A 9,012-nucleotide genomic window follows, 5' to 3' on the forward strand; every position below is an offset into this window, starting at 1 on the left:
CACACTGAGTGGTGTCACAGTGAGTCACAGTGAGTCACAGTGAGTGGTGTCACAGTGAGTCACAGTGAGTGGTGTCACAGTGAGTGGTGTCACAGTGAGTCACAGTGAGTGGAGTCACAGTGAGTGGTGTCACAGTGAGTCACAGTGAGTGGTGTTACAGTGAGTCACAGTGAGTGGTGTCACAGTGAGTGGTGTCACAGTGAGTGGTGTCACAGTGGGTCACAGTGAGTGGTGTCACAGTGAGTCACAGTGAGTGGTGTCACAGTGAGTGGAGTCACAGTGAGTGGTGTCACAGTGAGTCACAGTGAGTGGTGTCACAGTGAGTCACAGTGAGTGATGTCACAGTGAGTGGTGTCACTGTGAGTGGTGTTACAGTGAGTGGTGTTACAGTGAGTGGAGTCACAGTGAGTGGTGTCACAGTGAGTGGTGTCACTGTGAGTGGTGTCACAGTGAGTGGTGTTACAGTGAGTGGTGTCACAGTGAGTGGTGTCACAGTGAGTGGTGTCAGAGTGAGTGGTGTTACAGTGAGTGGTGTCACAGTGAGTGGTGTCACAGTGAGTCACAGTGAGTGGTGTCACAGTGAGTCACAGTGAGTGGTGTCACAGTGAGTCACAGTGAGTGGTGTCACAGTGAGTCACAGTGAGTGGTGTCACAGTGAGTCACAGTGAGTGGTGTCAAAGTGAGTGGTGTCACAGTGAGTGGTGTCACAGTGAGTCACAGTGAGTGGTATCACAGTGAGTGGTGTCACAGTGAGTCACAGTGAGTGGTATCACAGTAAGTGGTGTCACAGTGAGTTGAGTCACAGTGAGTCACAGTGAGTGGAGTTACAGTGAGTGGTGTCACAGTGAGTGGTGTCACAGTGAGTGACAGTGAGTCACAGTGAGTGGTGTCACAATGAGTGGTGTCACAGTGAGTCACAGTGAGTGGTGTCACAGTGAGTGGTGTCACAGTGAGTCACAGTGAGTGGTGTTACAGTGAGTGGTGTCATGGTGAGTCACAGTGAGTGGTGTCACAGTGAGTGGTGTCACAGTGAGTCACAGTGAGTGGTGTCACAGTGAGTGGAGTCACAGTGAGTGGTGTCACAGTGAGTCACAGTGAGTGGTGTCACAGTGAGTCACAGTGAGTGTTGTCACAGTGAGTGGTGTCACAGTGAGTCACAGTGTGTGGTGTCACAGTGAGTCACAGTGAGTGGTGTCACAGTGAGTGGTGTCACAGTGAGTCACACTGAGTGGTGTCACAGTGAGTGGAGTCTCACTTTGTGTGCGTGGGGGGTGTGAAGGCGTTGGCTAGTTGCCTCATTAGCCAACCTGTTTATGGGCTGAAGCACTCAGTGGATTCTGGTAATAAATGCACTTTCCGCTCACCACCGTCCCTTACGAAGTTCAGAGAATATGAATCCTCTAATACAGAGGGCTCAAATCAATGATTAACAGCTTCGCAGCACGTGCCCGCCTACACTCGCCTGTCCCTACGTGCGTGTGTGGGTTGTGTATGGTTGTGTGTGTGTGGGTTTGTGTGTGTTACATGTGTGTGTGTGTTGTGTATGGTTGTGTGTGTGGGTTTGTGTGTGTTACATGTGTGTGTGTGTGTGTTGTGTATGTGTGTGGGTTTGTGTGTGTTATGTGTGTGTGTGTGTTGTGTATGGTTGTGTGTGTGGGTTTGTGTGTGTTACATGTGTGTGTTTTGTATGGTTGTGTGTGTGTGGGTTTGTGTGTGTTACATGTGTGTGTGTGTTGTGTATGGTTGTGTGTGTGGGTTGTGTATGGTTGTGTGTGTGTGGGTTTGTGTGTGTTACATGTGTGTGTGTTGTGTATGGTTGTGTGTGTGGGTTTGTGTGTGTTACATGTGTGTGTGTGTTGTGTATGGTTGTGTGTGTGTTGTGTATGGTTATGTGTGTGTGGGTTGTGTATGGTTGTGTGTGGGTTGTGTATGGTTGTGTGTGTGTGGGTTTGTGTGTGTTACATGTGTGTGTGTGTTGTGTGTGTGTGGGTTGTGTATGGTTGTGTGTGTGGGTTGTGTATGGTTGTGTGTGGGTTGTGTATGGTTGTGTGTGTGGGTTGTGTATGGTTGTGTGTGTGTTACATGTGTGTGTGTGTTGTGTATGGTTGTGTGTGTGTGGGTTTGTGTGTGTTACATGTGTGTGTGTGTGTTGTGTATGGTTGTGTGTGTGTGGGTTTGTGTGTGTTACATGTGTGTGTGTGTTGTGTATGGTTGTGTGTGTGTTGTGTATGGTTATGTGTGTGTGGGTTTGTGTGTGTTACATGTGTGTGTGGGTTGTGTATGGTTGTGTGTGTGTGTTGTGTATGGTTGTGTGTGTGTGTTGTGTATGGTTGTGTGTGTGTTGTGTATGGTTGTGTGTGTGTTGTGTATGGTTGTGTGTGTGTGTTGTGTATGGTTGTGTGTTGTGTATGGTTGTGTGTGTGTGTTGTGTATGGTAGTGTGTGCGGGTTTGTGTGTGTTACATGTGTGTGTGGGTTGTGTATGGTTGTGTGTGTGGGTTGTGTATGGTTGTGTGTGTGTGGGTTTGTGTGTGTTACATGTGTGTGTGTGTTGTGTATGGTTGTGTGTGTGTGTGGGTTTGTGTGTGTTACATGTGTGTGTGTTGTGTATGGTTGTGTGTGTGTTGTGTATGGTTATGTGTGTGTGTGTTGTGTATGGTTGTGTGTGTGTGAGTTTTGTGTGTGTTACGTGTGTGTGTGTGTTGTGTATGGTTGTGGGTCTCAGTGTGGTGAGTCTATGGGTCTCTGTGTGATGAGTCTGTGGGTCAGTGTGTGGTGAGTCTATGGGTCTCTGTGTGATGAGTCTATGGTTCTCTGTGTGATGAGTCTATGGGTCTCTGTGTGATGAGTCTGTGGGTCTCTGTGTGATGAGTGTATGGGTCTCTGTGTGATGAGTCTATGGGTCTCTGTGTGGTGAGTCTATTGGTTTCTGTGTGGTGAATCTATGGGTCTCTGTGTGGTGAGTCTATGGGTCTCTGTTTGGTGAGTCTGTGGGTGTCTGTGTGATGAGTCTATGGGTCTCTGTGTGATGAGTCTGTGGGTCTCTGTGTGGTGAGTCTATGGGTCTCTGTGTGGTGAGTCTATGGGTCTCTGTGTGATGAGTCTATGGGTCTCTGTGTGGTGAGTCTGTTGGTCTGTGTGTGGTGAGTCTATGGGTCTCTGTGTGATGAGTCTAGGTTCTCTGTGTGATGAGTCTATGGGTCTCTGTGTGATGAGTCTGTGGGTCTCTGTGTGATGGGTGTATGGGTCTCTGTGTGATGAGTCTATGGGTCTCTGTGTGGTGAGTCTATGGGTCTCTGTGTGGTGAGTCTATGGGTCTCTGTGTGATGAGTCTATGGGTCTCTGTGTGGTGAGTCTATGGGTCTCTGTGTGATGAGTCTACGGGTCTCTGTGTGATGAGTCTATGGGTGTCTGTGTGGTGAGTCTATGGGTATATGTGTGGTGAGTCTATGGGTCTCTGTGTGGTAGGTCTATGGGTCTCTGTGTGATGAGTCTATGGGTCTCTATGTGGTGAGTCTATGGGTATCTGTGTGGTGAGTCTATGGGTCTCTGTGTGATGAGTCTGTCGGTCTCTGTGTGGTGAGTCTATGGGTCTCTGTGTGGTGAGTCTATGGGTCTCTGTGTGGTGAGTCTATGGGTGGTCTATGTGTGACGAGTCTGTGGGTCTCTATATGGTGAGTCTATGGGTCTCTGTGTGATGAGTCTATGGGTCGTCTCTGTCTGATGAGTCTGTTGGATGTCTCTGTGTGATGAGTCTATGTGTCTCTGTGTGATGAGTCTGTGGGTCTCTGTGTGATGAGTCTATGTGTCTCTGTGTGATGAGTCTATGGGTCTCTATGTGGTGAGTCTATGGGTATCTGTGTGATGAGTCTATTGGTCTCTGTGTGATGAGTCTGTGGGTTCTCTGTGTGATGAGTCTACGTACGTATGCCCGTTTAACTTCTTTCGCACCGTACGTCGCCCTAAAGCGCAAATCAGAGGTGCGGCTGAAGGACAGCCAACGAAGCCCCCCAAACGCACTTCTACTGGAAGTGAGTCTTCAATCGAGTTGGTTTAAAAGTTCAGCGCTCCCATCGGCCCTCCGAACGTCGCAGAAGCGAATCTGGAAGCGCCTCACGATGGTGGTGACTCCCAACTCCGGAGTTGGCGTGGCGATGGTTCTCTAGCCCCTTGATGAGCCCATCACACCTGGCGGGACACATTCGCCGCAAGAACTTCGTACCGCAAATGAGCGCGACCTCGTCCACGTGTGCGTTCGGAAAACTGGAAGTGATTGGTGACGGTGGTGATGGTGGTGGTGGTGCGGATGGTGGTGGTGATGGTGGTGGTGATGGTGGTGGTGATGGTGGTGGTGATGGTGGTGATGGTGGTGGTGATGGTGATGATGGTGGTGATGGTGATGGTGATGATGGTGGTGACGGTGGTGATGGTGGTGGTGATGGTGGTGATGGTGGTGATGGTAGTGACGGTGGCGATGGTGGTGATGGAGGTGGTGACGGTGGCGATGGTGGTGATGGTGGTGATGGTGGTGGTGGTGATGGTGGTGGTGGTGATGGTGGTGACGGTGGTGATGGTGGTGGTGATGGTGGTGATGGTGGTGACGGTGGTGATGGTGGTGGTGATGGTGGTGATGGTGGTGACGGTGGTGACGGTGGTGATGGTGATTGAGGCTGGTAGCAGAAAGGGGTGTTTGTCCACCGGGTTTTTTATGGTTTTAATAAAAAACAACAACCCCCGATCATCTCAAATGTCCAAAAATCGCGGTTTTATTGCCTGTTAATCGCTACATTTACAACCGAGAAGATGGTTTCTGGCTCAGCAATCATTGGAAGGATTCGTTTAACCATTTTGGGGTCTTAATTGATTGTGTTCACGCTTACGGTGGCTTTCAGACCGCGTTTCATTCTCTTCCTCTCCCCCCTCCACGTTTCCAAGCACAGATGGATTCAATTCTAGAGTTGAATCTTTCGTGACTGCAAGGATCCATACTCTTTGGTTCTATTCGTTAAAGTCACCATGTAGGTAAAAAATATAAAACAACAAAAATCACGACGTTTCGGCCACAACACAAGCGGCCTTTATCAGGTGAAGGGACCGTGCTGTCATGAGGACAGCGTTGGAGTGTGGTGGTGACTTTACTTTACCGAAAGAACCAAGAATATGTATCCCACCAACGCTGTCCTCGTGACACGCACGGTCCCTTCACCTGATGAAGGCCACTTGTGTTGTGGCCGAAACGTCGTGATTTTTGTTGTTTTATTTTTTTACCTACGTGGTGACTTTACCCAATAGAACCAAAGAGAACAGATGGACTCGTCCGTCTGAACAACCGCCCAAATCGCTCTCCGTGGTGCTGACGTTAAGGAAAAACCCGACACTTTTTTCAAATGTTCTTGCTGTGGTTTTCACACCTGATGATGATTGCTTCTTGTGTTGCGATAGAAACGTCGTGAGAATTTTATTGTTTTATATATTTATTATTTTATTGTTTCCCTTCTACGTGGTGGTGATTTTACCGAAAGAACCGGGAGTATGTATCACAGCAGTCACGAAAGCTTTAAATGAAAACAGATGGACTCGTCCATCTGAATTTACTGCCAAATCGCTCTCCGTGGTGCTGACGTTAAAAAAAATAAAAACGCCACTTTTTTCAAATGTTCTTGCTGTGGTTTTCACACCTGACGATGATGATTGCTTCTTGTGTTGTGGTAGAAACGTCGTGAGAATTTGTACAGTTTTATATTTTTTATTATTTCATTGTTTCCCTTCTACGTGGTGGTGACTTCACCCCGAAAGAACCGGCAACAAGAAGACAAACAGTACATCCCCGCTGCACAAGACGATGGTCAAAGGTGTCTCAGGACGCTGATGGGAGTCAGCCGCAAAGCCGTAGAGCATCGCCGCGTCCGGCGGCCTCGTGCGAGAGGAAACTTCGTGGGATCAGGCGGAGGAGGTCGTCTTCATCGTCGCGAGCGACGTTCACTTGAAGCTTTCGTTGCCTGCAGGAAGCCGCACGCCCGTTTGGTTCCGTCTGCGAAGTCATCGCGTGGGGTTAGGAAATTGAAAAATGAATTCCGGCGTGCCGGGGCGAGACACGGCAAGCGTCCGTTAATCAGGTGGGAGAGCCGATGACCGAGGAGGAGAGTGAATCCAATGAATCTGGGGAGGATTTGGGGAGCAACTTGACCACCCGCGTTGAAACCCCGTGGGTTTAGTAATAAGTTTTTACCCTTTTAGCTGGCACAAAAAACTGACACCTTTGTTCAAGGCATCATGTCTGCGATAACCACGACACAAGCGGTCAAAAATGTAAACAAAAAGAGACAACTCTGATAATAATGATATTTGGCACTGTCCTTGAATTTGATTGGTCCACACCCGAGACGGCTTTTCTTAGAGCCTAGTCTCCATTGGTGTTGGACCAGATGATACCACAAGGTGTACAACTCAAAAACAGCGCACTATCAGAGTATTGAGGGCTCGGGGTGAGCATTTACATTATGAGACCTCCTTTCCCAGTAACAAGGTATAGTTAATAGGTTTTACCCTTTTAACTTACCCATTTGTCTCTTTTGTTTGCATTATTGACTACTTGTGTTGTCGTTATCGCAAACACGATGCCTTGAATAAAGGTGTCAGTTTTTTGTGCCAGTTAAAAGGGTAAAAACCTATTACTATATCTTGTTACTGGCAAAGGAGGTCTCATAATGTAAATGCTCACCCCGAGCCCTCAATACTCTGATAGTGCGCTGTTTTTGAGTTGTACGCCTTTTGGCGTCTTCTGGTCCAACACCAGTGGAGACTAGGCTCTGAGAAAAGCCGTCTCGGGTGTGGACCAATCAAATTCAAGGACAGTGCCAAATATCATTATTATCAGAGTTGTCTCTTTTTGTTTACATTTTTGACCGCTTGTGTTGTGGTTATTGCAGACATGATGCCTTGTATAAAGGTGTCAGTTTTTTGTGCCAGCTAAAAGGGTAAAAGCCTATTACTATATCTTGTTACTGGTAAAGGAGGTCTCATAATTTAAAAACCCCGTGGGTTGGTTGTTATTTGTTTGACAAATCGTGTTTTTTAATGACCCCTCAGTTCCAGGTCTCCTGTCCAGAGACCTGGAACTGGAGTTGAGACCTGGAACTGGAGTGGAGACCTGTAACTGGAGTTAAGATCTGAAACTGGAGTGGAGACCTGGAACTAGAGTGAAGACCTGGAGTGAAGACCTGGGACTGGAGTGAAGACCTGGAACTGGAGTGAAGACCTGGAGTGAAGACCTGGGACTGGAGTTAAGACCTGGAACTGGAGTGAAGACCTGGAGTGAAGACCTGGGACTGGAGTAAAGACCTGGGACTGGAGTCGAAACCTGGGACTGGAGTGGAGACCTGGGACTGGAGTGAAGACCTGGAACTGGAGTAAAGACCTGGGACTGGAGTGGAGACCTGGGACTGGAGTGAAGACCTGGGACTGGAGTGAAGACCTGGAACTGGAGTGAAGACCTGGGACTGGAGTGGAGACCTGGAACTGGAGTGGAGACCTGGAACTGAGTGAAGACCTGGTACTGGAGTGAAGACCTGAGACTGGAGTGGAGACCTGGGACTGGAGTGAAGACCTGGTACTGGAGTGAAGACCTGAGACTGGAGTGGAGACCTGGAACTGGAGTGAAGACCTGGAACTGGAGTGGAGACTTGGGACTGGAGTGGAGACCTGGGACTGGAGTGAAGACCTGGAACTGGAGTGGAGACCTGGGACTGGAGTGGAGACCTGGGACTGGAGTGAAGACCTGGAACTGGACCAATACAATTTGCGAAAACAAAAAATCCGGCTTTTTTTTCCAACCTTCCATGGTGATGCCCCTCTCCACGTCATCTCTAACGTGGTCTCCGCTCTGTGTGGGGAGCGGTGGTGCAGCGGTTAGCAACGCTGCGACACGTATGTAGGATCTCCCCCTGTCCTACAGAGTGAGAGAGTGAATGAGTGAGTGTGAGTTGAGTGTGTAGATCTCCCCCTGTCCTACAGAGTGAGAGAGTGAATGAGTGAGTGTGAGTTGAGTTTGTAGATCTCCCCCTGACCTACAGAGTGACAGAGTGAATGAGTGAGTGTGAGTGAGTGTGTGGAGTTTGTAGATCTCCCCCTGTCCTACAGAGTGAGAGAGTGAATGAGTGAGTGTGTGGAGTTTGTAGATCTCCCCCTGTCCTACAGAGTGAGAGAGTGAATGAGTGAGTGTGAGTGTGTGGAGTTTGTAGATCTCTCCCTGTACTACAGAGTGAGAGAGTGAATGAGTGAATGAGTGAGAGTGAGTGTGTGGAGTTTGTAGATCTCCTCCTGCCCTACAGAGTGAGAGAGTGAATGAGTGAGTGTGAGTGTGTGGAGTTTGTAGATCTCCCCCGACCTACAGAGTGAGAGAGTGAATGAGTGAGTGTGAGTGAGTGTGTGGAGTTTGTAGATCTCCCTCTGTTCTACAGAGTGAGAGAGTGAATGAGTGTGAGTGAGTGTGTGGAGTTTGTAGATCTCCCCCTGTCCTACAGAGTGACAGAGTGAATGAGTGAGTGTGAGTGAGTGGAGTTTGTAGATCTCCCCCTGTCCTGCAGATTGAGAGAGTGAGTGGGGAGCGGTGGTGCAGCGGTTAGCAGCGCTGCGCTACAACACCTGGGCTTCAATTCCCGCACGCGACCACCAACACCATCGACGATGATTTGAAACCGGTCCTGGGTCTCCCCTAGGTCGACTCAGCATGAAATGTGTAGATGCTTCCCATGATGTGTAAACATCGCCACTGGGGAGACAAAGGCGGCCGGGCGTGGTGCTGGCCACCCACCACCACGTGTGCCCTACCGGTCTTCACAGCTGCTGCTCGCTAACAGCACTTGCCCCTACAGCCTGTTGAAGGCTACGCGGGTGATCTTTGTCTTTGTTGTGTTCTGGTCGGTGACCACAGACTCTGCACATTGGCTGGAGAGGTTTCTTCTTACCATTTCTGTATCATCACCATCATCATCACCATCATCATCACCATCAT

The 9,012-nt window shown here is 49.0% G+C and overlaps 1 protein-coding gene across 1 annotated transcript in view; it reads left to right on the forward strand.

Annotated features, from left to right (window-relative positions):
- Positions 1–9,012, forward strand: part of LOC116957025 (cyclin-dependent kinase 10) — a 131,952-nt gene that overhangs the window by 44,728 nt on the left and 78,212 nt on the right. The gene's annotated exons all lie outside the window — the stretch shown is intronic.

This window comes from Petromyzon marinus, chromosome 69 (genome assembly GCF_048934315.1).
Source record: "Petromyzon marinus isolate PM22_M1 ecotype Great Lakes invasive population chromosome 69, UKy_Petmar_22M1.pri1.0, whole genome shotgun sequence".
NCBI lineage: Eukaryota > Metazoa > Chordata > Hyperoartia > Petromyzontiformes > Petromyzontidae > Petromyzon > Petromyzon marinus.